At 41.7% G+C, this 27,144-nt stretch overlaps 2 non-coding genes across 2 annotated transcripts; one reads left to right on the forward strand and one right to left on the reverse strand.

Moving 5' to 3' along the window:
• Positions 1–1,395: 1,395 nt before the first annotated feature.
• Positions 1,396–1,468, reverse strand: Trnar-ccu (transfer RNA arginine (anticodon CCU)). The gene has a single exon. It is a non-coding gene; the product is annotated as a tRNA-Arg (tRNA).
• Positions 1,469–25,718: 24,250 nt separating this feature from the next.
• Trnav-cac (transfer RNA valine (anticodon CAC)) lies at positions 25,719–25,791 on the forward strand. The gene has a single exon. It is a non-coding gene; the product is annotated as a tRNA-Val (tRNA).
• Positions 25,792–27,144: the final 1,353 nt, after the last annotated feature.

Raw genomic sequence — 27,144 nt, forward strand, 5'->3', positions numbered from 1 at the left:
AATACTTGTACAAGCAAGATCCTTTTAAGTTCTGCATTTTAGTCTTTTGATCCTAAAAATCCTACAATGTACTGACGATGGTATTTACAGATAACGAAGGTGTTAATGCAAGTAATGATGAAGTAAAAACAGCAGCTCATTAATTATACAGAACAACCAACAGACATAAGGCAACAAAAGAAATGTCACAGCACTCTATGTCGAAAACAAAATTAGGTCTACAATATAGTAATAAACGAAAAAAATAGTAGAAACAGTAATAAATCTGAAACACATTGGAAATACTGCATCACACGAAATACATTGGTTTTCAACATAAGATAATAGGTTTCATTAAGTTAAATTTGTGTATCCATCGAACTTTACAACGTAAATTGAACAAAAAAAACCAACTAAACTTCTACGAACAATTACGAGTACCGGTGTTCCTTCCCATTATTATGTACGTGAGCGAAACTTGAGTAGCTATAATAAATTATACACCAAATATCTACAGAAATGAAATGATGTTTCCCTAAACAAGTGGTGGGATACGCAAGACAAGAGCAAAATGCAGAATTGAAAGCAGAAGTGGTACTAATGTGTCTAAATGATAAGGTGCAGTTACGCACTATGTTTTAGATTTTTTATGAAATAGGGATGCCCTTCAAAGTTAACGTTACCAATAAACCCCTCCCCCCCCCCCCCCCTCCCCAATTCAGTTCAGTTATTCTCTAAGTATTTTTACAAAGGATGAGTGTAATTCAGTTTTAAAATTAAAAGTGAAGTGCACAGCAACCAAACGCAATAATTAAAGAACACACGGGTTTCGAAAAGCTGGATAAAAGGAACAAGTGTATGTGCAGCGCAACTTTTGGTTTCCAATCTCTGCTGAAAAAGAAAACAAACTCCATATAACATAAGACACAAAAACGATGTAAATAACTTGCAATACATCACACTAGGATTTTTATCGAAGCATCAAAGGTAATTATACCTTCAAGTGTTTACAAAATCAATGAGGGTGCTCCGCAAGGAAAGAGAAATTTTTCTCAACTTGCGATAAGCTCACGATGGACAAAGGCAAAGAAATAATTGAAATTTTTTGGCAAATAGTAATACGACAATCGAAAAAATTGACGAAGCATGCGAAATTAAACAGAATTTTTTGATCTTCAGGAGATATGAGAGACAGTATTGAAAATGTAAACGTAGATGGTATTGCGAGGAAAGCGGAAAAAAATAGTTGAACACACAAATAGTGTAACACGCGCCGCAAGTTAGGTAGTTCACGGAATGGGTTACGAGAATATTTGTACACATATCCTTGGGATCTCTGAGCGAGCAGCTGAGATTTTGCGTATGTTCTCGCCAGAATTTTGGGCTTCTCGAGCTAACAATGAAAACTAAAATGTGTACCCCTGGTGGGACTCGAACCCACAATCCCCGGTTTAGGAGACCGATGCCTTATCCATTAGGCCACAGGGGCTCACGAGATAAAAGTGCTCCAGACGAGCATGACGTCAGAAAGAGCAGGAAGCTTTATACGGTAACGGGTGTCACCCTACCGCTGCAGTGTACGCGGCTTTCGCTTGTCCCTTGGTGGCTATGTTGAAGGAGAGAATGACACGCAAGAAACGCGTGAGTTAAGTCGTATAGTGTTCACAGAGAGATTTCAAAGACAATCATGGAATACTGACCAGCCTGCTGCTATTTATTTTCGAGAGAAGATCCACTAAGTTATGATCAGCATATGTGAAGCTTCTGACATAAGATAAGAAGAACCTTGGTGCAGCTCTCCACGTTAGGTTATCAGCAATGCCCGTGCAAACCTGTTCTCCCAGTTTCTCAGCAACTTACATCCATTCGAACCTGCTTACTGCAGTCAAATCTTGGTATCCATCTACAATTTTTACTCTCTGAACTTCCGTATATTATCGAATTGCCGATCCTTGATGACTCAGAATTTGTCCTATCTTCTTTAAATCAAGTTGTGCCACAAATTTCTTTTCTTCCCAATTACATTCGATATATTTTCCAATCGGTGCACCTGATCTTCACCATTTTCTGTAGCATCACATTTCAAAAGCTTCTATTCTCTTCTTGGCTGGAATGTGTGTAATTAGAGTTTCATTTCCGCACAAGACTACACTCCAAAAAAAATGCTTCAGAAAAGGTTTCGTAACACCCAAATTTATAAAAAAATTCTTTTTCAGAAACTCTTTATCTGCTATTATTGTGTCGTCCAAACATCAGAACTAGTTTACTCCCTTTGATTAGCTTACTAAAACTAATTACATCGATCAATGAAGTTTCTTTAACTGCTGCAGATATACCACATATCAGTACCTAACATCTTGCCTGCTATAACAGCGAATAGTTCAGAAAAGGGTTTAACACAAAATTATTACACGTTGGTCACTAATATGAGTCGTCCACGTTTCGCTTCCGTACAAGTCTATAATCTAGGTAAATACTCCCCCCCCCCCCCTTTCAGTGTGTTCACTACGAAAGTAATATATTTTTTGTTCATGAAATTACCCAGCCCCATTTGCACATTAAGGGACGTTAATTCATTGCGCATAAACGTAATTATGGATATCAGCATATTTAAGTTGGAAAAAACACTAATATCAATAAAATGCTCCAAGCAAAAACTAAGTAATTAATACGACCACGTGCTCTTCTCCTGAATATATAAATGTAACTTCACGCTAGTGTGATACCACGTTGGAATATAGAAAGCTAGTAAAGAAATAATCGTCACAGTTTTCGAAGATGACTTACATAAATCACCAGTTCATGGTTTACAATTGAAAAGGAACTACGTGTTGAAATTGTTACCCCCATGGTCCCTTATTTCCCATATAATCACGTTATCACAATAGGGAGTTTAAACTAGTGTTTCACTTTTAATAGGAAGGGAACAACGTAAAGAAATCATCAGATTTTTAAATAAGAAGAAACGCGCGACACACACACACACACACACACACACACACACAAAGCCGCCTAAGAAATCGCAGACGTACACAAATGCAACAAAACGAGGCTAAGAAGCACTGAGGGGAGAGGGGGAAGGAGGAGGAGAGCATTCTCTGTCACCAAGTTCAATAAATCATCCACTGTAAAACATAACAAGCAATAATAAACTCATGTTCCCGTAAATGTACAATGCCATCAAAGAGATACACAGTATCATTTTTAAGCATGGTTTCTTCAAGGCATATGCGGATAAAAATACCGTTAATAGATGAGTAACACCGTAAGCATGCTGTCTTGCGTAGTCGCTAGCACATAGCAGTTGTTCCCAGTAGCCATACATGACAAGAGACAGGAGCTAAAAAGATTAGCTTTAACAAAGAAACTGTGTGTCGAAAGAGCGGCTGAACGGTAGTATAGGAAACCTGAATGCGTAATGAAGGTAGGTACATTCTAAAACAGGCATACCAAAGTATTTCCATCACTAAACATGTAGAACTTAGAGCAATATCTAATATTATTAATACTGAGACTCTGGCTACTTACAATGAGGCAGGGCATGTGTGAAGTCAAACATCTGCTCAACAGAGATTGCCGTTTTCTGGGTGCCAGTAATATGTTGTTCCCTTTCGAAACTGCAACAGATATGGTGCGGGTTGGGTGTCATTTTTAAATAAACGCAAATAATTTGTCGCGATTCAAGATCTGGAAATCACGCCCATTTCAAAATTGAGTGCGAGCTCGCAATAATAATTAAAAAGTGCAGTACAAACTAAGATGTCTCGGATATGCAGTTGAATTGTTCAGCACTCCACGGCCCGACTTGAATTCGGTGCAAATACATTCGTGTCTTAATTTTATTTGGGCATTAATCAGAATGTTTTTACCAGCGGCAATGTCTTTTCCCACTGTGTAAGAGACTGGAAATTACGCGATTTGCGACGCTTTATTTCCGATGGAAGCAGAGGATAGTATCTTCCAAAGTACTACTTGTGCAACAAAACAGTATGTAATCATTGTATCCAGCACAACCGGATATCGCTTACAGCAAAGGCAACGAGTGCACTGCATAATATGAAAAATAAAATTCGTGGTAAAATTTTTTGTTATTAGCTGTGAGACTAAGAAAACACAGTCTAGTGTAAATTATTTTTACACACTTCGTTGCTAGACCGTTCATATAAAACAGCTTCTCCAAAGGAAAATTTTTGAATTACTTGAAAATATATGTTGGGTGAGCAATCTAGTAGAAACAGAACTGTGGTGTGGTAATAGTCACATTGCGAACGCGTATCTGCAAATTCGAAAGTGGTGTTAGTGAAGATGTGATACTTCGTGACAGATTAAGATACGGAGACAGCTGGGTGTTTATTGTTTCTAACTCTGCACAGTTGAATAATCAGAAGGTTTCACACCAATCTGTGTGTGTATTAGTATGCTGCGGCTGTAGAACGTACTCTCATTCTCGCTCTTCCGCACAGATCGGCAATTTTTTCCCCTATCGCTGAATTTAACAAAATTTTACGAAGCAATTACGAGGGTATCTGCTTAGTAACGTAACAGATCATTACCAATAAATTCTTTATCTTAAGCGACCACAAGAAAGACTAAATTTCGAATATTAACAATGCTGCTATGAAACTAATTATTCCAGGAACTAGTATCCCAGCTATGTGGTTCAAATGGTTCAAATGGCTCTGAGCACTATAGGGCTTAACATCTATGGTCATCAGTCCCCTAGAGCTTAGAACTACTTAAACCTAACTAACCTAAGGACATCACACAACACCCAGCCATCACGAGGCAGAGAAAATCCCTGGCCCCGCCGGGAATCGAACCCGCGAACCTGGGCGTGGGAAGCGAGAACGCTACCGCACGACCACGAGATGCGGGCTCCCAGCTATGTGATAAGGTCTGTGTGTGAAGTATTTTAGCAGATTTACAGGTGATCTCCATCTACATACATACTCCGCATACCACCGTTCGTACCGGAGGGTACGCCGTACCACGGCCGGTCGTTTCCCTTCCTGTTTCATTCACAGATGGAGCGTGGGGAAAACTTTTGCCTATATGCCTCCGTATAAGCCACAGTTTCTCGCATCTCATCTTCGAGATCTCTACGCGAAATCTATGTTGGTCGCAGTAGGATCGTTCTGCAGTCTCCTTCGATTGCCGGTTCTCTAAGCTTTCTCAGTAGTGTTCTTCGAAATGAATGTTTTCTTCCCTCCAGGGACTCCCACTTGAGCTCCCGAAGTATATTCGTAACACTTGTATGCTGTTCGAATCTACCGGTAACTAACCTAGCAGCTCGCCTTTGACATACTTCGATGTCTTCTTTCAATCCGATCTGGTGCGGATCCTAAATACTCGGGTATTACTCAAGAACATGTCGCACTAGCGTCCTATGAGCGGTCTCCCTTATAGATGAACCACACTTCCCTACAAGGTGTACAACTTTGCTTCCGCCGTTTGCCGATAGGTGGCGACAACGGTAAGCAACGGTCGATTGAAACAGATCGCAGACGTCAGGCAGTTAGCTTGGACCTCGGTCAACATATCCTCATTTAAACATTAGACGATCTGTGTCTGCATCACAAAGTGGTTCTTGATTGAAAATGTCAGTTTACGAGCCTAATTCTCGTTATATGCCGGAGGTGTTACTGTTTCGTTTCAATATGAAGAAAACAGCCGCTGAATCTCACCGAATGCTCTCAAGTGCGTGTGGTAAGGACGTTATTAGTGAAAGAACGTGTTATGAGTGGTTTCAACACTTCCAGAACGGTGATTTTAACGTCGTAGACCGGCATACTGGTGGAAGAGAGAATGTTTTCTAAGCTGCAGAATAGGAGACATTGTTGAGGGAAGACTCGCCTCAAACTCAAGAAGAATTGTCACGATTAGTGGGAGTGACACAGTAAGCCAATTCAAAACGTCTCAAGGCTATGGGCATGATTCAGAAAAAAAGGAACTTGGCTCTCGTGAGAGCTGAAACCAAGAGACGTTGAATAGGGTTTTTGTGTTTGTGAACAGTTTCTTCAGAGTCAAAAACGGAAGGGATTTGTGCATCGCATTGTGACCACGGACGAAGTTCATCTTATACCCTCCTTTCAAGACACTGTCCATTCCATTCAACTGCCATTCCAAGTCCTTTGCTGTCTGACAATTAGAATGTCATAGCCGAACCTCGAAGTTTTTATTTCTTCTCCATGAATTTTAATACCTACTCCAAATTTTTCTTTTGTTTCCTTTACTGCTTGCTCAATATACAGATTGAATAACATCGGGGACAGGCTACAACCCTGTCTCACTCCCTTCCCAAAAACTGCTTCCTTTTCATGCCCCTCGATTCTTGTAACTGCCATCTGGTTTCTGTGCAAATTGTAAATAGCATTTCGCTCCCTGTATTTTACCCCTGCCAGCTTCAGAATTTGGAAGAGAGCATTCCAGTCAACATTGTCAAAAGTTTTCTCCAAGTCTACAAATGATAGAAACGTAGGTTTACGTTTTCTTAATCTTTCTTCTAAGATAAGTCGTAAGGTAAGCATTGCCTCACGTGTTCCAATGTTTCTACGGAATCCAAACTGATCTTCCCCGATGTCGGCTTCTACCAGTTTTTCCATTCGTCTGTAAATAACTCGTGTTAGTATTTTGCAGCTGTGGCTTACTAAACTGATAGTTCGGTAATTTTCAGATCTGTCAACACCTGCTCTCTTTGGGATTGGAATTATTATATTCTTCTTGAAGTCTGAGGGTACTTCGCCTGTCTCATACATCTTGCTCACCAGATGGTAGAGTTTTGTCAGGACTGGCTCTCCCGAGGCCATCAGTAGTTCTAATGGAATGTTGTCTACTCCCGGGGCCTTTTATCGACTGAGGTCTTTCAGTGCTCCGTCAAACTCTTCACGCAGTATCGTATCTCCCATTTCATCTTCATCTACAACCTCTTCCATTGCCATGTCCTCAAGTACATCGACCTTGTATAGACCCTCTACATACTCCTTCAACCTTCCTGCTTTCCCTTCTTTGGTTAGAACTGGGTTTCCATCTGAGCTCTTGATATTCATACAAGTGGTTCTCTTTTCTCCAAATGTCTCTTTAATTTTCCTGTAGGCAGTGTGTATCTTACCCCTAGTGAGGTAAGCCACTACATCCTTACATTTGTCCTCTAGCCATCCCTGCTTAGCCATTTTGCACTTCCTGTCGATCTCATTTTTGAGACGTCTGTATTCCTTTTTGCCTGCTTCATTTACTGCATCTTCATATTATCTCCTTTCATCAATTAAATTCAATTAAATTCAAGGATTTCTACTAGCCCTCGTCTTTTTACCTACTTGATCCTCTGCTGCCTTCACTACTTCATCCTTCAGAGCTACCCATTCTTCTTCTACTGTACTTCTTTCCCCCACTGCTCTCAATTGTTCCCTTATGCTCTCCCTGAAACTCTGTACAACTTCTGGTTTAATCAGTTTGTCCAGGTCCCATCTCCTTAAATTCCCACCTTTTTGCAGTTTCTTCAATTTTAATCTGCAGTTCATAACCAATAGATTGTGGTCAGAGTCCACATCCGCCCCTTACAATTTAAAATCTGGTTTCTAAATCTCTTTCTTACCATTATGTAATCTATGTGATACCTTTTAGTATCTCCGGAATTCTTCCATGTATACAACCTTCTTTTATGATTCTTGAACCAAGTGCTAGCTATGATTAAGTTATGCTCTGTGCAAAATTCTACTAGGCGGCTTCCTCTTTCATTTCTTAGGCCCAATCCATATTCACCTACTACGTTTCCTTCTCTTCCTTTTCCTACTGTCGAATTCCAGTCACCCATGACTTAAATTTTCGTCTCCCTTCACTGTCTGAATGATGTCTTTTACCTCATAATACATTTCATCAATTTAATCGTCATCTGCAGAGCTAGTTGGCATATAAACTTGTACTACTGTAGCAGGCGTGGGCTTCGTGTTTATCTTGGCCACAATAATGCGTTCACTATGCTGTTTGTAGTAGTTTACCTGCACCCCCATTTTTTTATTCATTATTAAACCTACTCCTGCATTACCTCTATTTGATTTTGTATTTATAACCCTGTATTCACCCAACCAAAAGTCTTGTTCCTCCTGCCACTGAACTACACTAATTCCTGTCTTGTACTAAGAGGTGTTGAAACCAAGTGAAACAATCACAGGTGCTCGTTATCGAACGCAATTAATGAGTTTGAGCAGAGTATTATAAGACAAACGGCCGCAACACAGTGAGAGGCGTGATTTTGCGGCACGACAACGCTCGACCCCACGTTGCAAAAAGAGGTCAAAAGGTACTTGGAAATGTTAAAATTTGAATCCTACCTCATCCGCCGTATTGTCCAGACATTGCTCCCTCTGACTATCACCTTTTTAGATCAATGGCTCATGGCCTGGTTGACAACACTTCCGATCTCATGAAGTCACAAATTGATTCGATTCGTAGATCGCTTCAAAAGAAGAACAATTTTTCCGATGCAGGATTCGTACAATGCCCGAAAGATGGGATAAAGAAGTAGCCAGCAAGGGAAAAATACTTTGAATTATCCATGTGTAACCAATTTGTTTCATTAAAACCTCAAAGGTGGGGGAGAAACGGCGGAAGCAAAATTGTACGCCTTTTTAAACTCTCCCAATAAATAGAAATCGACCATTCACCTTCCCTACCACAGACCACACGTGCTCGTTCTGTTTCATATCGCTTCGCAACGTTACGCCCAGATATTTTGTAAGTAGGCTGTTTAGGTTTTGTATTTGTAACACCACCTCTGTATGAAGATCACTGGCTGTGCTGTGTGCAGTCTGCGGCTGGTTGGCATTGTTGTCTGCCATTGTAGTGTTGGGCAGCGGCAGCTGGATGCTAACAGCGCGTAGCATTGCGCAGTTGGAGGTGAGCCGCCAGCAGTAGTGGATGTGGGGAGAGAGATGTCATGAACTGCTATATATATATTATGACTTTTGATGATATTAAAGTAAATACAATGTTTGTTCTCTATTAAAATCTTTCATTTGCTAACTATGCCTATCAGTAGTTAGTGCCTTCCGTAGTTTGTATCTTTTATTTAGCTGGCAGTAGTGGCGCTCGCTGTATTGCATTAGTTCGAGTTTTCAAGATTTTTGTGAAGTAAGTGATTTGTGGAACGTGTAGGTTAATGTTGGTCAGGGCCATTCTATTGTAGGGATTTTTGAAAGTCAGACTGCGTTGCGCTAAAAATATTGCGTGTCAGTTTAAGCATAGTCACGTACAATTGTTCAAAGGGAACGTTTCATAATATGAACGACGGGACTGTGTCAAATTGGATACTACTAAGGCATTACGGGTTTGTTTTTCCTACCCATCCGCGTTAACTCACATTTTTCTATATTAAGAGCCAGTCAGCGCGACTCACAAACCAACTAGAAATTTTGCTACGTCATATTGTATCAAGCTAGTCACCTTCCTGTATATCGCAGCAGCTGGCCTGTCTGCCAGATCATTTACGTATATAGAAAATAGCAACGGTCCTATCACACTTCCGTGGGACACTCCTGATGTTACCCCTGGTCTCCGATGAACACCCGCCGTCGAGGACAACACACTGGCTCCTATTACTTCGAGCCAGTCACATACGACCGTTAACAGTCTGCAGTGAAGTACCGTGTCGAATGCTTTTCCAAAATCTAGAAATATGGAAACAGCCTGCCGCCCGTCATCCATAGTTTCGCACGAACAATGCTTTCTAAAGCCGTGCTGATTCGTGGAGATATTATCGGTCTATATCAAACTTATTATGTTCGAACTCAGAATATGCTCTAGAGTACTGCAGGAAACTGATGTTAAGGATAATAGTCTGCAATTTTGCGGATCCGTTCTTTTACCCTTCTTATGTACAGCAGTCACCTGCGCTTTATTCCAGTCTCTTGGGGCTTTGCGCTGGTAGCGAGATTCGTGATAAATGCTAAGTAAGGGGCGAATGACGTACCGCACTCGTTGTACAACCTAACTGGGATTCCATCCGGACCTGGCGACTTATTTGTTTAGAAGTCTTTCAGTTGTTTCTCTACGCCAGGGAGAATTATTATCGCCCGCAATTGGTGTTAATTGCGGACTAGAGGCAGACAAATGTTAAGTAGCCTGCATTCTTTCTGTTTTATCATGTTTTTTCAAGTTTTGATGATGGATTCCTATGTATGTTATGTTTGCGCGCTCAATCCAAAAAAGACAGTTTTCCCATCAAGTCAGCTTTTGTGCAAATTACAGTTTGTCAAAATGTGTTATAGGAAAATACCAAGTATAAGATGTACTGTGAGATTTAAATATATCGGAAATGCTGCTATCTGTTGGTTTACAATCAAAACCAACTGCTGACATAAAACGGCAGCACTTTCGTCAACTGTTAGTGTTCTAAAACCGATCGTACATATCGTACGCGATCAGAAGTGCTTGTGTCGGTGGATATATGCTAAAAATCAAACAACATTTGTCGTGAGTTAATGGTGTCAAGGCAAAAAAGACTTTAAATATATTCGTGAAGCAAAGTTATCTCGCAATTAGTAGATCAAAACAAAACTTGAGCAACTCCTCTTGTTTAATATGCGTGGTGGTAAAAGGGTGAAGAACATGCTATCTTTCAAATGGTTCAAATGGCTCTGAGCGCTATGGGACTTAACTTCTGAGGTCATCAGTCCCCTAGAACTTAGAACTACTTAAACCTAACTAACCTAAGGACATCACACACATGCATGCCCGAGGCAGGATTCGAACCTGCGACCGTAGCGTCGCGCGGTTCCACACTGTAGCGCTTAGAACCGCTCGGCCACCTCGGCCGGCGCTTTCTTTCAGATTTGGTGTTCCGATGATCTGGCGAGAGCCACAAAACCACAGTCGTGATTTTTATTTGTGTTCAACTGGTGTTCACAGTTTCAATGAAAATAATACGAACAACATCGTCTATCCATATCTGTCCTCGGCTGGAAGTCCTGTCGCTCATGGTCCAGAGCTACCAGTGTCTATGCAGCCAGAACATTTACCTACAGTAGATAGTTCAATAACTGAATGAAGTAAGAAAACGGAGTAAGAAACTGGTAATCCTGCACCACAATCATTTACACAAAATGAACTGAAAAATTTGATTAGCGACTTACATCTGACCAAACAGGTTTCAAAATTGAACAGTTCAAGGCTTAACGATAAGAATTTGTTCGCAGATGGAGCTTCGTTTTTCTTGTTCATGTACAGAGAAAAAGATTTTATTCCGTGCGTTCCGGAAAAAGGAGACTTGTGTTCTGCATTAATGTGCGCCGACTGTTAAAGACATTCAACGTTCCGTATTAATGCCGTGACTGGAGACTATTAATCGATTCGTCGAAACGAAGCCGTAAAGTTTTCCTGCTTCACAATGGGAACAGTTTGCGTCAATACCCACAGCGCATTTTACACACTTAAAAGAACGGTACGTCAATTTACAATTTTTCTGCAGAAAATTAAATACAACGATCGTTAGTGGATTGTGTGTGGTGATTTAAAAGAAATATCGATGATCCTTGGACAGTAAAGCGGGCACACAGTTTCCTTCCTTTTATGTGAGTGGGATAGCAAAGGCAGGAAAAATCTTTGGAAATAGACAGATTGGCCACAGCGATCTTCATTAGAATCTGGAGTAAAAAAATGTGCTCCAAAAACCTGTCATCGTGTTGACGAAATTTCTCCTTCCCACCTTTACCTATTGAATTAGGATCGATGAAGAAATTTGTGAAAACTTTGGTAAAAGGCTGTTTCCGATACATTTGTAGCAAATTTCTAGTCTTGTCAACCACAAAAATAAAAAAGGGCGACTTACGGGATCGGACATAAGAAAACTTTAGAAATATGGCAATTTTGAAAAGGAAATGAAAGCTGATGAAAAAGAAGCATGGATCGCCGTTAAAGACTAAGTAACCAAATTACTGGGCAACAAGGAGGATTCGAATTTCAAGTCTACCGTTGAGGTTACGCTGCAGAAGTACCAAAATTTAGGCTGTTCCACGAGTCTGGAGGTTCATTCCTGCATTCACATAGGACTACTTTCGCTAGAATCTGAATCTATTAGTGAAAAGATAGAAGAGATCCCATCCGGGCATCAAACAAATGGAAAAGCGTTACCAAGGAGGATGGAATAGTACAATGATGGCGGACTACTGCTGGGTCCTGTAGCGAGATGATCCCAGAGGAGCACATGCACGGAAAGGCCTGGAACGAAGCAAGGCTGGCCCAAAGAGATGTCGAGACGGCGACTAAAATAGGGAGTTTTTTATTTTCTATATTCTATTATATTATTGTCAACTATAAGCCGCAAGTTATACTTTTATACGACTGCGCGGAGTGTCCCACGCGGTTAGAGGCGCCATGTCCCTAACCGTGCGGCCCCTTCCGCCGGAGGTTCGAGTCCTCCCTCAGGCGTGGGTGTGAGTGTTGTCCTTAGCGTTCAGTTAGTTTAAGTAGTGTGTAAGTCTGGGGACTGATGACCTCAGCAGTTCGGTCCCTTAGGAATTCACACACATTTTTTATACGAAACAAACATATTTCACTCTTTCATTAAATCTCATATTCGTGATAGTTTTCGACATATACTACACTTGGCAAAATGCGTTTTGCAAAAAAATTCTGACATGATGGAACAGAACTAATGTCATTTTCGGGTTCAACGCACCAAGATACACAGGAGTCAATCATCAGAAGTTAAAAAACAAAAAATTGCACGTTACTGCAATCGTAAAAAAATGCTGGAAATAGTAGAATGGATGATTTTAGTAAGGAGTGTTTGGTCATTGTCTAACAGAAAATAGAAATCTGACGAAGTAGTGGCATATATTCTTGACATGATATAAAATTATAGTGTGATACCGCGATATGATTTGTTAAAAACTGCAGTAGAGAAACACACTTTTCGGCCACGGTTACAGTGGTCTTTGTTTTAGGTCCGTCAGTACATCCAGAAGAAGGCCACTGCAACACTGGTCGAAATGTTAGGTTTTTACGGACCTGTTTTTTTTTACATAATGACGCGGTCACAAACTAAAAAACTTTTGTGTCAACTGTCTCTGGCCGCAGAAGCATTCGCAGTGATATATTCTTGAAGTTCAGTGTTTTCAGAAGCCCATAGAATATCTATACCAGAAAAGCAAATGTAACAAGTTAGATTGTCCATCCCCAGATACGGGAAGCAGACTGACAAATAGGGTAGGTGCTAGCCCTTGAAACACTAGTCCTATTTTCATTAAACTTTGTGCGTTGCTGCCTCGGAATCACGGGGTCCCGGTTTCGATTCCCAGCCGATTAGAGGATTTTCCCCGCACAGGAACTGGGTGTTTGTGTTGTCCGCATCATTCCATCATCTTTTGTAAAAGTGAAGAGCGTGGGCTGTGTAAGCCGGCCGAGGTGGCCATGCGGTTCTAGGCGCTTCAGTCCGGAACCGCGCGACTGCTACGGTCGCAGGTTCGAATCCTGCCTCGGGCATGGCTGTGTGTGATGTCCTTAAGTTATTTAGGTTTAAGTAGTTCTAAGTTCTAGGGGACTGAAGACCTCTGAAGTCCCATAGTGCTCAGAGCCATTTGGACCAAGTGAAGTGTGTCCCCTACAGGTGAGCATAATACGCTTTTGCCTGAATTGTGGCATGAAGGCAAACATCGTCCTGAAGAATTTATTGGCATACTGAAATGATGTCGAAGTTCATGAAGACTTCTAGCCAGAGGTTAACAAAAACATATAAGTTTTCCCATTCTCTATGGACCAGAGGATCGGGCAAGACTCTGGACTGTCAAGGATCTGTAAATCCCCAAAACTTTCCTGATGTGAACAGTTGTTTGGGGCGTTACACAACCCTGACGGAATATGCCACGTGGTTATGAAACAGTATCTACCATTACTATCACATACTGCAGAATATTTAGCCTTCCTTTAACAACTGCCAAATCAGTCCTTGTGTCATATCTAATAAGTTATAAATATGGGTCTCGAGACATGTTAGTAACGATCTGACCGCAGCAGACAGAAGCAAGACTCATCGCTGAACCTCAGAGTGACATACAATCTCCCGGATGACTCTAGCTGTACGCCAGCAAGTCTCTGTCGTATGTGGTACGATATCCGCAGTAAACGATCGCTGTCAATTCGATATCTCAACCGGACTATCAGTAATCTGTTTTCAACGATTCGTTGTGACAATCTGCATGTAACCTCTGCCCGGATTTCAGCTGTTGTCATCCGTATTTTCGTCTAGTCGAACACTCCTATGATTTTCTCATCGTGTAGTCCTGTAAAGACAGGTGCCTACTCTTGCTGCATCATTGTGGTCTTGAACCCATCGCGCCACTGCTCATTCTGCACTGCAGTCATTCCAATACAGCTATCTGTGCAATCTGGGAGACGTTAGGTTCATCGAGGTGACACCTCTTCGTGACGTCACTATCCCTCTCAGTGGCCAATTTCGACCATTTGGGAGTCTAACTTAATCATTCTTAGGAAACATATAACTAATTGCTCTTTTCAATACCGAATTACTTCCGAGCATGAAAGTAATGTGTGGCTAACTAGGTCATGTTCGTTTAGGAAATGCTGCTGCAAATGCACAAATATTGTGTGTGGCTTATTATCATTAATAAATGGATCCATATTTATAGGTTGAGCACCAATGCATAATTCACATCTTGACCTGTTTATTGACTACGTTTTAATTGATCTGTTTATTCATTTGTGGATTATATACATAACTTAATGTCGTCTACTTACATATGCAGAAGTATATGTCCTTTGCACACCAGGGTAATACATAGAGTACTTCCATAACGCTCTTCTGAATACGTAAAAGGTTCGTAAATACGGAGTATTGTTGTGACTGACAGGAATTCTTGCGCATAAATTAAAGCAGCAAGTAATATCTTCAGTTGGTATATTCACTACAATTTTGGAAATTATTGTTATCTTTTCTTTTTCTGAAAGTGAGAACCTTCCAACTTCATATTCGTTATTTGCGCATGTATTAACAAAAGTACTTACATTTAAGCTCTCTAAATGGTAAAAGAGTCCCAGATTTGTGAATTATGTTTTAATTTGTGGGAAAAACTACAATTCACTGCAAGAAAAACGTTCTTACTTTGCAGTTGAAAGTTACTGAAACAACGACAAAAAAAGCAGCAAGAACACTCCTGTACCATATGTAGGCCAACATTAATTGAGATGTTCTTGTTTGGAAAAGAAGACTCCTGCAATAACTAGGTTGTAAATTGTCTTTTGTACCTTATACACTGCGGAGACTGCATTACCTTCAATTCTTTTTAAAATGTGACCGTCTTTTTTATGCTTCTGTTTCTAATTGGTGCCTCGTTTGTTTTACCAGATGATCAACGTCTTTCGTATATTACTATCATTTCTATGTTTCATGCTTAATTTGTAAATTATTGACAATGACAATTCACTTCTATGAGAGAGCGCTCTTATTTGTGCGTAACACGGAATACATAAAATATTTTCATTAAATTAATAAGATGGTCTGAGAATCTTTATAAAAGCGAAAGAGAGAGAAACTGGATGTACAAGGACCTTTTTTGTGTTATTCCAGTTCGCGCACTAGTCACATTTCTCTTCGTAACCTGACTTCCCTATTATGCCATCGCACACACTCCCAATTTCTGCTGATCATGCAAAGCGATACGAAATGGAACGAGCACCTAATGACGGTAGTAGAAAAAGCGAATGGTCGATTTCAGTTTACTGGGATAATTTTAAGGAAGCTTGGTTCATCTCTAGAAGAAACCGGGTATAGAACAGCAGTGCGATCTGTTCTTGAATACTGCTCGAGTGTTTGGGATCCCCACTACATCTGATTAAAGAAAGATACCGAAGCAATTCAGTGGCGGGTTGCTAGATTCGTTACCGGTAGGTTCGAGCAACACGCAAGTATTCGGACATGCTTCGTGAACTCTTGTGGGAATCACTGGAGTGAGGAAGTTCCTTCCTCGAAAAAGTATTGAGAAAATTTCGAGAACCGGCCTTTTGAAGTTGAGTGCCCTGAACGATTCTGGAGAACCGATATTACTCATGTCGTATCTTCATTAAACGTTTCAATAACATTTCCAGTAGAATGAAGAACAAGTACACTTCTGTTTTCGTCCTACTACAATTTATAGTGTGTCGTGAAAACTGCTTCTCGCTCGTCGTTCGAAATTTGTTGCGTGACAAAATATCGTCAGGTTTGAATCGCTAATAATTACGAGACAAATAATGCGTAAACTGTGGTTGAGCCCACAACGGACAGAGCATGTCTTTACGTGTTGGTTGTGTGCATTTCTATTTCTCTGTGGCGTTATCTTACAAGTATAGCGCATGTGCTTGATTGTTACAAATTTGTGTAGTGTGGAAATACGTTTTGTTCGAGCCTTGATTTGAGTGTCATTGTGAAGACCGTACGAAGCACTATTAGCATCCAGAGCGAGGCACTAAAAATATTGATCGGAATATAAATGAAAATCAGTGTTAGACTGAAAATTACAAAGCAATGAAAGACATGCGGTTACGAGAGATGCTCAGTATCTGAAGGTCATACGTCATGATTTAAAAATTATGAAATATGAGCCTCAACTATAACGACGAAATCCAGTGTCGATTATCCCACTTCTTAGAACTCGATACGACCATGAAAGTCTATAGACATCCCACACGGTCAAATGTGGGCATGCATACGTCATAGTGACGTCAGAGAAGTGCCACCAAGAGTTACGTCTCTCGTGCGCTTTTGCCACTCCCAGAGACATCTAGTGCCGAATCTCTAACAAACTGGGCAGGTGAACCTGTCCGGTATAAGCCGCTCTCTGTCCGGAACTTTGCAACTTCGTTACCACCCACCTGTCCCGTGGTTCAGGGCAGGCATTCAGGCAGGTATTGCTGAGAGGCCACAGTGAGCGGAGGCAGCAGCTGCAGGCATCAGCGTGGCAAGCACCGCAATGAATGAATTGCATCTTGCCGTCTTAGTTGCCAACCGTAGTGACATGGCCCTGCGCGTAGGACTTTTGGCTCTTTTTTCCAAAATGTAGGTATGTTGGGATGGATTTCCGAAACCTCTGCAAAACGTAGGGACATTTTTGTTCAACAAAGAAACATTATAAAGAACTGTATAAATTTTAGACATTGTATTTGTCACCATTGCGCACAGAAAGTTGTCCTATAAGGGTCCACCTCAGAAACGAGATGAGGTGCAGAAGGAGAGTATTTTGTAGTGCGTTTAAAATTAGTTGGGACGTTTGACATTGACTGACCGGAGGGGAACGTGACACCGTTGTCCAGGTAACACCAATGACGAGACGGCTTTCCCTACCAAACTGTCAGTGTTTCAGCTGATAGCGCGCCCCTGTTGCAATACCAAGAGTAAACAGTACCACGTGGTTTCACGCATTAGATGCATCAACGTTCGCCAGCTCTCGTTGTAAAGTCGTATTTTCTGGCAATGAAGTGTTCTGTAGTCGTCAGCTATTGTGAACAAGTGTTTTGTGTTGGCCTTGCATTAACGACAACAGTGCAGCACGTCTGAGCACGAGATTTTCAATAAAAAGTCGTCCAACAACACGTTCACAGGCTGCTGCAAAACATTTCTCGCAATTCGACAATAGTAATGGACAAAACGCCATGCCACTCTGTTGATTTCCATAAAGATGGAACAATGCAGTGCACAAAAGCGGGTATTTTGCTCTGGGTACAAAGAAATGTTCCATGAGATAAAGTTTAACCCACCAGGTATAACGCGAAGTTAATGGAACTTTCAGTGTTCTACAAGCCAAAATTTCACGCTACCATGTCCACGAACTGGCCAACGGTTAGGCCGTAGTTTAATCAGGCTTCATCTGTATCATGCTCATTTAATTCTGAGAAGAGTATATGGGCCTAGGTGAAAAGTAATTTGGCAAGAAACAGTAAGAAATTTACGCTCACTGAGAATGAAATGCTGTTAAAAGAAGCCACTACAAATGATACACGACAGGGCTCGTCTTGAGTGGTCAGCCGTAATACCAAGAAGGTTGTTGAGGAGAAATGATTCATGAAGGACTGTTTCTCTCGTTAAAATATAGTTGAGTTTAGAAATATTCATCTCGCTAACATTGTAATGCACTAGAAATTGCGACAGAATCCTGAAATAGTATATTATTAAACTGAGTGCAAGTCAGGTCAATAGTTTACGAAACAACAAATTTTCATTATGAAAGTGAACGTATAATTTCTTCATTTATATTGTTACAAAATCCACACCAGTTCTCGTTTAACCATGGCCATCAATAATTACATTATATCTTTGAAAAAGTCTATAGTCGCTTGAATATCGCTGTAGAAATGGATCATCATATGGCTAAACAGTATCGTAATCGTTATAATTTGCCAAAAACTTGTTTCGATCTATCAAAACATTTATGGGATACGAGGAATTTATGAATATTTCATTCTAATTTTTTCACTGAGGCACTGAGTTCGTGTGGGAACGCTTTCTCAAGATTGGAAACAGACAGCGATATCCTGGCAAATTTTAAGAGTAAATCTACATGTAACACACAGTAACATGTAACCTATCACGCATGAAACACAAATTCATAGCGACACCGATTTTTCACTGCAAACTAAGAATTTCTTGCAGTAATTTACCTACTACCGAAATATCACAATAACTATGAGCGTTAACGAAACGGCACGTGGTTTGCCGTGAAGCTGACAAACTGTATGTGGTGTGAGGATGTGAGTTTATTACCGAATAGTTTCTTCAAAATCGTTTCACAATAATCGCAGATCAACCAACTTTTTGTTCGCGCAGTCAAGCGACGCTGCCAGGTTCCGTGGCCTTGTATACAGTGGTCATCTGCTGACGCGCGGTGCTCCTGCTGGCAACTACGCTTCCCTCCACTCGCTCTGAGCTGGACTGTCAAAAAGTCGCAACTTATTTTAAACGCACTACAGTCATTGTCTGGAGAGGGTGACAGGGGACTTACTGTCATGTTTGTTACTTGGCGCTCCTCGTGCCGATGTGCTGCTGCCTACTAAGGTACAAATTTCGCGCCGATGCAACACAGATTCGAGAAAGCGCATGTGGAGGAAATCCTCACGCTTTTAACAATTGCAAATAGAAGACAATCAATTACTTCCACAATTACATTCTTAACTTCTGCAGCGATTGTGTTTCTATCTTTGTTGTGCGTTCACATGTTGAAAATATGGACAAACAGTTCGTGTAGATCAGTTCACTTCCTTTAGTCTTAACATAAACTTCTACTGTTTCTTTTTTCGGGTGTGTACTTCTAGTACATGCTTTACTATGGCTTTAGCTCCGAAAAAGATAAGAGTTACTAAACAGTGACAGTCAAAGCCGAAAACAAAAGCTTCGGGTAGTGTGGCAAGAGAACGAAATGTTTAACAGATCCCAAGGACAGTTATCGTGCTCTTTGCAGGGCGTGTTAGATTAATTTGTGTGCTGGAAGAACGAATTTTTAAAGCATGTAAATGGCGGTTCGAACAACTGTGTAGTGTCACAGTTTAACAAACCCTCAGTGCTTTCACCGTGGGTGCATCAACGAAGTATAAGCACTTCAAGTCTTACGCTTGAGGATCTCATCAAAGCTGCTGAAGTAAGACAGCGTTTGCTGAACACTTTCTAGCCTTGTCAACAATAGGTCATAAGGGTGAGCTCGTAAAGACACTTTTGTCGAGTCGAAAATTTCCCAGAACACTAACAGCGTCTCAAATAACATTGTGAACATTTTGTTTGAAAACAGTAACCACTCAGTGTGTAAAATTGTTAATAATGAGGAAATGTTACTAGATGTCGTGTATGAACGAGGTCTAAAATGAGTTGGCAACAATGCTTGCCTTTGTTGAAACAACAGGACCTCATAGCGTTCCCAGACAGCCCAGTGTTGCAGCGAGCAGGCTTGTGCACTTTGTAAAACCTTACTCGAATAACTGTATTTTTGTATAGCAAGTTGTACTCTGTCTCAACACTGGTGTCGAAATAAGGGGAGGGAAACGACGACCCGTAGCTGAAATAAATACAACGATGTTTCCTTATCACTCATGGCAAAGATCCAGTCTTTCTCCGCCCTCATGGCAAAGATCCAGTCTTTCTCAGAAGTCCGGAAGATTACGACATGTTCCTCGTGCACGTCCTCTGTGTATGCTGAGTTGCGATCCCTACCAGTAAAGTTACAGTAACGGTACACGCACCCAGGAGACAGGTGTGCTTACACAATTCATCAGCACGAGTGGTCTCTCTATACTGAGAATAATCTCGGTTAAGGATGAAATTATAATGTACATTTACCATAGGCATGGAAATACTAAGGTAACAGGTTGGTTGCGTTCGGTTAAGGCGTTAACACTTTTAGTCACCGTACAATGACAGAAACTAATTCGCGCTCAGAGTGTACTGACAGAATGCATATCAAATGATTTACCTCTGCTTTGGTATTTTCAATGTCAATGTAGTTGTAATCCATTTACTAGCACAGCCCGGCTAGCTCAGCCAGTCTTCAGCAGCGCAGCGGTTCGGGCGGTGTATGTCTAGCGGTGTGCCGCGGTAATACATAGAACGAATCATAGCCTTGTCGTTCCGCAAATCGACATTGAAATTTAATTTTGTTAACGAATATGCTCGACCGAAGGCTTACGAGATAGAACGTTATTTACGGGACGAGGTAAAAGTCGACGAACCTTACGTTCTGGTTGGAATACACTTATCTACAGTCAGCAGAGTTCTCTGTGTCAAGCTCATTAATAAACGGCATGTGACGACCTACTACTCGGACACCGACAAAGACTTCGTTTCTGTCATCGGATGGGAATGTTGGAGCGGTCACAGTTGAACACGCAGACATGGAACTACGAACGATCCGTGTCTTATGAGCTTCCATTCGAAGTGCCAGATGAATTGGTGACAAGACGTCCTGCGTCCTTAGGTAACGGTCCTATCCCTCGAGGCTGGAAAATGTGCGAGTTTCACAACGTATCCTGTCCTCAAAGGCGTCAGACAAATACGGATAGAACTCCGAAAATCCGTCATCCTTGTACATCGCTGGTTGTAGGGCTATTGTCATCTACGACGGACAACCAAGGGCGTGCTCTGGGTGTGGGAAGGAGGGACACGTACGTTCTGAGTGTAGAGCTGCCATGAGATGATCACCACTCACACCGCATCCGACTGTGCTCCCCATGATCTATGTCGCCGCATTCCGCGATGACGTAGCCCGCGAGACAGACAGAGGCAGATCGTGGCGAGCCACGGAAGAACGATGTTGGCTGGATGCCCTCTATTGGTGCCGCTCGCGGCCCCTTTCAGGTAAGGTACTTAACAAGACGTCGATGATTCGACGGCGCGCAATTTCGACGTCCCCCACGACCAACCAGAGGCCAGGCTGACCTGGTCCGAGGCTCGGCAACGAAAACAGCGATCACCAAAACGCCAGAAAAAGCGCCACCTCACGGTGAGGACGACCAATCTGATCCAGCAGGCAACTCTGAGGCGTTTTCGGGTACAGAGCAGACGACTGTGGATACAGAAGAACTGCCTAGCGTGGATGCAACGGTAGCCAGCGGGACGGCGACACGATCTACCGATGACGATGCTCCAGAAACAGCGGAGGAGTTCGACTGACGCAACAGGCTACTGAGGAGGCTACGGCACCCACAACGCGCGACAACTATGGGAAACTAGGGGACTGGTCGAAGACCCATTCCCCGCGGGGAACAGATGATGCTGGAGGAACTGCCCCCCACACACTCTCCCGGTCTAACAAAAAATTTGGAAATTTGTGGAAAGGACCATGGGACCAAACTGCTGAGGTCATCGGACAACACTTACGCTAAGGACAACACACACACACACACACACACACACACACACACACACACACACACACACACACACACACACACACACACACACACACAAAATTCCGAGGGAGTACTCTAACCGCTGACGAGTAGAACCGCGCGAACCATGACAAGACGCCTTAGACCGCACGACTACCCCGTGCGGCCCGGTGTAAGACCGGAAGAGTGCACGGAATAACGACCGACCATATGAGGGGGCAGCGGGGGACGTTGGCAGAGAAAGCAGCCTATGTACTAAAGAATTTGCGACCGCAAGGTGGTCTATGTACATTGACAGCCATGCAACAAGTTTATCGGATACGATCTGTTAATATCAATAGCACTGGGGCGCCGGTAAAAACCAAGATGCTGAGCGACAAGATAAAGGCTGCAGATTTCGATATAGCGCCCCCCCCCCCCCCCCTCTCGGATTTTTGCTGTTCCGCGTGTGACGAGAAATGCTTTGGCACTACAATACTATTGAAGGAAGAAATACGTACAGACGAAGTAGAGTATTTGCCTTCTGCCTGTGGTACGGCTGTGGCCAAAAGTGGAATACGTTTGATCAATATTCCCCCCCCCCCCCCCCCCCCCGCCCGTCAGGCAATGATAAGAGAAGACGCAGAGCCGATTTTTACGTCCATGACGTTACAGTGCGGATATTTTAATTGTGTGCTCGACCTAAAAGACTAACATTCTAACTATACTCATAGCCAAGAACTTCGGGAGCTCGTCAAGCCCTAATACAGTTACTTCCATCAGAAATCCAAGCGCTACAGACTGTCGCTAGCCGCTGTACGCCTAATGGGTCAGTTATGTCATCTCTTTGCGTAGTTTATTCCTTTCCTTTTCGAGACTACCGTAGCTCGCGCATTCGCTCTACACTAGACATTACAGGTTTTCTGGATTCTTTTCGACACGAGCTTTCCTCTGACTTGCGTTTTCTAGAATTGCAAGCATTATTACGAGTCATACGAGACGATGTCTTTCACTGCTTTGAAATTTTCAGTCTAACACTGATTTTAATTTATATTCCGATCAATATTTTTAGTGCCTCGCTCTGGATGCTAATAGTGCTTCGTACGCTCTTCACAACGACACTCAAATCAAGGCTCGAACAAAACGTATTTCCACACTACACAAACTTGTAACAATCAAGCACATGTGCTATACTTAAAAGATAGCGCCACAGAGAAATAGAAATGCACGCGACCAACACGTAAAGACATTCCCTGTCCGTTGTGGACTCAACCACGGTTTACGCATTATCTGTCTCGTAATTATTAGCGAGTCAAACCTGACTATATTTTGTCACACAACGAAGTTCGAATGACGAGCGAGAAGCAGTTTTCACGACACACTATAAATTGTAGTAGGACAAAAACAGAAGTTGTGTACTTGTTCTTCATTCTATTGGAAATGTTATTGAAACGCTTAGTGAAGATACGACATGAGTAACCTCGGTTCTCTGAGATAACTTAATTACAAATCATTGCGAATGGAAAAATAATGGTACTCAAAAACTTTAAATTCTACATACTACTACTAACGACAAATCACACAAAATTTATGGACACACTTCCGAGACCTTATGGAAGCATAAAATTTTCTCAAAATTCATTCCATTTCTTGGGCATAATACTACTGTCATCTTCGGGAATATTCTTTGTCCGGAGGGGAATAACATATCGGCCGCGCAAATAAATCTGTTAACATATTTTCATCGCTGAAACATAACAAACAAAAACTTCACAACAGCCGGCTGTCCGGCCCATATTTTGCTCAGCCGCCCGCCAGCAGAGTGCCGATGCTTATTAACGATCGATGCCGAAACAGCAGTAGTGCAGGTTGGTTGGTTGATTGGTTGGTTAGTTTATAGGGGGGAGGGGGAAGGGACTGAACTGCTTGGTCATCGGCTCCTTTTTTCTTATAAAACAAACCCACAAGGGACAGAATAAAATACCGTACAAAACCTGGAGAAAAGAAACCCACAAGAACTACAGAAGGGCGTCAAACTCTACAATGGACAATCTAAGACAACAAAATCACAGAGTGACGCAGGTTTTCAATTTCTTTACTATCTACATATTTATGGCAGATGAACTTAAATAGTTTCATAAATTTGTTCATATTTATTACCAGTAACATTTGAGATTTTGCAAAAGTAGATGGCTGAGCGTGTTCCTGGTTTACAGCTGCTTATCAAAGCGTTTCTTGCTGTAAAGTTGTACTTCCTCCACCAACCACACAAACCTGCACCAGTACTTGCAAGACTATTCTTTGCATACGAGTTCTCTGAAGTGTAGCTTTAGTCCTCTTATTTCACGATGTCCGTGTTCCATCCCTGTATTTCAACAGTGGAATGGGGAAACACGTCTACTGTGGAAGTACATGATACAGTTTTACCTGTTCTTATTGTCTCTACATGACAGGCTGAAAGATGTCTTCAGACCACTAAAAGTAATACAGTAACTGAACTGTCCCACAGAATCCGATATTAAATTTACAAGAACTGCAACATATCGATGATAATTACATTCCTCAAAAATGAAATTTGGAAACATAACAAACATTAAGTTTGACGATGTCTTGCTGTACGTTCAATACCTACAAACCAAGAGTGTAAGTGTTCTTGATTCTAAGCTAATGGAACATTACGTCAGGTGAGGTAACTGTGGCGCAGAAATAGATTTAACTTTAGATAAAAATGGTGTAAATTCTTCAACTGCATACAGTCTGCATGTCCTTAATGTTTCTGTGAACTTTTTAAAACTTGTAAGTTCAATTTCTCCAGCCTATAAAGCGAACTATGAAAAGTTTTTTCCTAAATAACATCTCGACAAAGGAAAGAAACCGCCTCTTGTAACATACAATTAAGGGGGATCGTAATGGTGACATACAGTTTAAAGCACATGTCCTCTAATCAGTTTTACAATTACATCCTTTAAAAAAAAGTTGGTCAGTGATAAATACAAATGTAACACAGCTCCAGCTGTTAGGAGGCCCTCTATTAAAACCAGGCACGCAATTTTTTGTTTGACGCTGACATGCTAATAATTATTTCAATACTTTTATCTATTTTCAAAAGGTTTCCCCTTTTTAAAAACTGATCTCTTCCACATAATTAATGACGAACTTTTGTTTTCATCTTCATGTAGTAGGTGCATTTGTCTTCTGTGTAGAAGTAGTTGCACAGCTCTAAATGAATGTTACGGGATTTTCCGTGCGGGAAGTGCCGACACTGCATAGTGCCATTACATGTTCCTGCTCAAATATCAATCATTAGGTAATCAGAAACAGAATTATATTGTAAAGGGCACGAAAACATCAAAAGTTGTCCCCGAGTTTCATCCATCTCAGGCGATAATGTGGAAGGAAAGTTACTACGTCATCGGGCAGTACACATCAGAAGAGAACAAGAAGCACGAATAAATAAGTATCTCACACACACACGCGCGCGCGCGCGTGCAAGGAAAAACATTACACAATAAATTCATTAACAACTCTCAGAAATTAAACAACGACAGTATATCCAATGACTGCGAAAAATTGCAAAAAGTTTGTGTTACGATAACGTGGGGTTCCCATTCAACAGGAAACACGATAACAAAGCGAAAAACTAAAAATTAATAGACCATTGTGTGTGCTGCTTACGTGTATATTTGTCTCCTAATTCGATAACACTATAAAATATGTCCCTAAGCCAGTTATTAATGTGATAAACTCGAAATGTGTGTTACTTGCTACAGCACACAATTTGTTAAGACATTCTTTGTGTTTTCGAATTCCCCTCACACCTCCCCCCTCCTCTCATCCCTCTCCCACCTCATTCCGTACTTTTCAGTAAGCGGACATACTATGATGAAAGAGGCAGCACACACGAGGTTTCCGTAGTGTAGTGGTTATCACGTGCGCCTCACACGCGCAAGGTCCCCGGTTCGATCCCGGGCGGAAACACAGATCGTATTTTAATTTTCAATGCTTGGTATATGAATTGCATTGACTTCGAAACAGTGTTCTACGTAGGCCTTACTGTAAAGTTACAAAGAGATTCAGTAGGCACACAATGTTGCGTCCTGGTGTAAGAGAATTTAGAGTAACTTGTTAACTGAATAGTGGTACTGAGAATCTGAGGGTAAATCGTCAGGATTCGAAGGATTTACTGGCGTGCACATGAAACTGATATTGTGAGCTGATAAACGACTCCTGGAGCAGTGCTGGAAACTTAATGTAGCAGGAGGTCGGATCTGACGTAGAAGCATAAGCATGATTAGTGCAACAGAGGAGGAGCTCTACAAAGGTAATTCAATCCAGCCAGAAATTAAGGAAGTTGCAGGTGTTTTAACAAAAGGTACGGACAATTAACTGCAGCATGAAGCTGAAAGAAAACTCTGTAACGTTTACATAGAAAGCGAGAAATAAATGACTATGAGAACAGAAAAGAAATGAACAGACGCGGACAAATGTCGTGGAGCTTTTCTAGTAGGAGTTTCAGAATTTAAATTTATGATATTTTGAAATCGGAAGTTTTCAAGCTGAGTGAAATACCAGTTTTTAAATGGCCGCAGTAAGACATGAAATTTTAAAGTTAAAACCATTCGGAAGCTATAGGACGCAAAGTGCGTAAAGGAGCGATGCATGTTGTAAGGAAAACAAACAAATAGGTCTCTGCCCACCTGTGAAGACGTGTGCCGATACTCCATTGTACTTCGCAGGTATCGAGGCCTTCCCGGGTACACCGCCTGCTGGCTTCCGAGCCGCGCCAGCCATAGTTGTTCGCTACGTTATTCATTGACGATATGAACTTAACTATGGACAACCGGTCAAACACCACATCGCAACTCCAAATAGTTCAAATGAATCTGAGCACTATGAGACTTAACTGCTGAGGTCATCAGTCCCCTAGAACTATTGAAACCTAACTAACCTAAGGACATCACACACATCCATGCCCGAGGCAGGATTCGAATTTGCGACCGTAGCGGTCGCGCGGCTCCCGACTGTAGCGTCGAGAACCGCTCGGCCACTCTGGCCGGGTCCGCAATTCCAGTTCGATAGTGAATGCGAAAGGCTAACGGCATTCGAAAGAAGAGTGGATGTTCCAAGAACTAAGGATAAAGGAGGATGAATTTGAAAGACTTACGCCGGTCTTCACAGTATACAGCCTTTTCATACAGTTGAAGACATTGATATGCTGAGAAACTCTGGTCATATCCCAAGGTGGAATATGAAAATTTAAACACAGGCATGCGATCTCAAGATCTCTTCCCTGTGTACAATCTGCCATTCGAGGTGCCGGACGACGAAGTC

Source organism: Schistocerca gregaria, chromosome 8, assembly GCF_023897955.1.
Source record: "Schistocerca gregaria isolate iqSchGreg1 chromosome 8, iqSchGreg1.2, whole genome shotgun sequence".
In the NCBI taxonomy this organism is placed as follows: Eukaryota; Metazoa; Arthropoda; class Insecta; order Orthoptera; family Acrididae; genus Schistocerca; species Schistocerca gregaria.